Source organism: Pinus tabuliformis, chromosome 4_2, assembly GCF_031772625.1.
Source record: "Pinus tabuliformis cultivar Carrire ecotype Pingquan chromosome 4_2, CPIR1, whole genome shotgun sequence".
Taxonomy (NCBI): Eukaryota; Viridiplantae; Streptophyta; class Pinopsida; order Pinales; family Pinaceae; genus Pinus; species Pinus tabuliformis.
In genome coordinates this window covers 813,523,472-813,526,089 of record NC_142304.1, presented here as the reverse complement: position 1 = coordinate 813,526,089, position 2,618 = coordinate 813,523,472, and positions in this window count along the sequence as shown.

The window sequence follows — 2,618 nt, the reverse complement described above, 5'->3', positions numbered from 1 at the left end:
AGATTATAAAATTTCATTCTTGAACCCTTTCGGGTCTGAGCTCCATCACTATCGGCACTGCCCTTCTTCCTTATGTATTTCATTAAAATACATGAAATACATTAAAATGGCCAATCTGCAGACTTGAAATAATATGTGATTTTATTTCAAAACCCATCGGGTCTAGGTCTTATCGCATCGTGCACATATACATGTAAAGGCTGTGCCCCTTGGTCTTCCCGATTGCGATCCGCTGATGCGATGTGGGCTGTCGATCTGCGCGTGCAATCGATGGTTCACGTTGAATCAGCGATCCCTATCACTCATTCCACACAACCTACACCAATACCTCCGTCGATACTTTCACCGATGCGACCCGCTAATAGCGATCATTGGCAATCGTTGATCAACGGTGTCTAGCTTTGATTGCCACTGCTTGGGATTGCTGATTTGCGATTTTCCGCTTAGATCGTAGCTGTTGATCAGCCAGATCTAACAACAGTTGTGCATTCTTGAGTTTTAAGCCTAAGATAAGGGTTTTTTCATGATTTTGAAGTAATTTAGCCTCCCTATGGTGTATTTCTGCCCTTCCAAGGGCTCTCCTCCTTCACTTGTTTCGATCAATGGATGATCTTAAGCACTTTTGAAGACTTAGGGAGTGCTTTGGAGCATATGGATCCATTTGCATGATTTTAAGCAAACTTTTGGAGACTTTGGGAGTGTTTTGGATCCATTTTTGGGCCAAACGCCAACAAAGCTAAAACTAGCTCCTTCTATGGATGAAAGCCTCCTTGTGAGGTTTCAAGAACTATAAAACAATGCCTTTTTTTATAAAAAACAAGATCAAATCTTCCTCCTAGTGTTGCATTGGGCATGGAGTCTATTTAGCATGAAATAAAAACTTGAAAAAAACATATTTACAATACCAAGGCTTGAAATCCTTAATTGAAATAAAGTTCAAAGAACATCCCATTGAATGGGCCATCAAAAACATCTCCTACTTTGATGCATCCCTTTTGAGAAAACAGTCACCAAACTGAAAATTGACCCTTTTTACCTTTCTATCAAAAGGTTTCTTTGTCTTGGATGTTTTTCTTGGAAGGTTTGGCACACCTGCTGAATCATAAAGTATTCTTTATACTCTGTTGTATCATTTGTGACCTAAAAAGTTAATATAAAAGATGAATCAATGTATTCCTCTTTGGGGGACACAAGGACTTCACCTATTCCTGCAACTTCCTTAGAGCCAGCCCCATCAAGGATCATGTCCCAAATTTGTGGGCCTTCCTCCTCTATGATCTGGCAAACTGGTTTTTTAAGCTGTGTAAAGGCCAACTGATCAGGCTTGGTAATGTCAAGACTGAGCTTATCCATGATAGCCTTGGGCATTGGATTATGGTTGGCTCCAGTGTCCAGAAGGCAATTGTGAAGGATTTTATCATGAATAAAAAGAGAAACATAAAATCATGGGGAGTTGTCTTCACAATTTTCAATCATTGGGTTGAGAATAACAGCTAGTTGGTCATCTTGCAGATTTACATAGCCAGTGGAAGCTTGGATGGCATTAGGCTCAAGAGCCTCAAGGATACATTTCTTGAAGGAATCGTTCTTCACTAGTTCAATCAGAGGCATATGTATTCTTGGCTTCTGAATTTATGATTAAAAAATGAAAGAAGGAGGGGACTTGTTAAGGCCTCTTACCTCTATGGCTGGAACTTTAAAGATGATATGATCAAAAGATGGTTGCTTCTGCTTATTATCTTGTTGTTTTGTAGGGACAACAGCTTTATGAATAGGAGTTTCTTTGACATTATTCATCATAGACCTAATATTATATTGGTGTTGATGTACAGTTTGTAGAACAGCCGCACCATCCCATTCTTGGCTGATCTGGTCTTTGAATAATGACTTCTCATAGGCAGCTTTGGTTAAAAAAGTGGCGCTGCCTTTTTCTTCCATACAATGGATCTCATCATCTTCTTCAAACTTCTCTTCTTCCATGACTACATTTTGAAAAGGGACCTTCACCCTTTGGTCTTCATTGGCCTCTTTTCTTCTTTGCAAAATCCGCAACTGCTCAATAGGTCTTCTATATGGATTTGGATTTGGAGGAGCAAAGGTGTTAGGAACTCTTCCTTTTCCAGAATGCTGCTCAACCTTTAATTTGGAGATCTTAGAGGCTAATGATTCTATCATCTTGGCCATTTTATCAATCTTGGGATCTAAAGATGATGAAGGCTCGCCCCTCTGTATCCTTCTATCAGCATTACCTTTGAGCTTTTATGTAGCCATTATGTTTGATTCTACTTCCAGAGCTGCATCTTGCATATCAGCCAAAGAAGCACATCGCCTCTCCCTCAACAGTAAACAAAAGCCAGAATCAAAGGCACTGGCATAGATGAGTCTAGCATAGGTAGTGGTGGGTTTCACTTCTGCTGGCATCTTGCTGTACATACGGTTAAATCTCTTATTAAAATTAGACAGTAGCTCACCATTTTCCCTCTGTAAGTTCCCAAACTCAGTGTGGTAGTAAAGGAGATCCTTCTTACCCCCCCAATGCTTTAGGAATGCATCATCTAAGGCCTCAATATCTGCTATAAATGCTGGGGTTAGTTCCCTGAATCATTTTCTAGCCTCTC